Source organism: Hevea brasiliensis, unplaced genomic scaffold (genome assembly GCF_030052815.1).
Source record: "Hevea brasiliensis isolate MT/VB/25A 57/8 unplaced genomic scaffold, ASM3005281v1 Scaf177, whole genome shotgun sequence".
NCBI classification, from domain to species: Eukaryota; Viridiplantae; Streptophyta; class Magnoliopsida; order Malpighiales; family Euphorbiaceae; genus Hevea; species Hevea brasiliensis.
This window is the reverse complement of record NW_026614670.1, coordinates 137,463-138,037: the sequence shown is the minus strand read 5'-3', so window position 1 is coordinate 138,037 and position 575 is coordinate 137,463.

The window sequence follows — 575 nt, the reverse complement described above, 5'->3', positions numbered from 1 at the left end:
AAATCTTCCAAATAAATGATTAAGTTGAAAATGTTATAATTAAAGTAATTATAACATGGGCCTTCCATTGGGGCAATTATTTTATGAAATTTTAAATAGTTGCATAAGATGCAATTAATTTAAGAGATTTTCTTAAGAATAATTGTTAAGCATGAGATGTTGTAAATATGTAAATGGTTTGGTGGCTAATATTGGATGTACCTGAGGACATTAAAATTATTCGCATAATTACTGGCTCAATGGGATCAACTTAACTAATGCAAGATAAGTCAATAATGGATGTACCTAAGATTTTGAGCATTAGGGGCCAGGTAAAGGATTGAACCTCACATGAGATGTGATGGGAAAGGAGTTGCTCACTTATAGTTTATTGCAATTCCAATAATGGATGTACCTGAGGATGATCAATAGAATTATAAGAATTCAATCACCCACTAGAAATCCATCCAACTAGATTTCCGCTTTCACTTTGGAAGTGTAGGATTCGCTAAGTTAGTGGGAGGACCAATTTGATTAAAAGACCATAATCATTTTGGTTAATTACATGATACATTTACTAATTAATCTGGTTATTT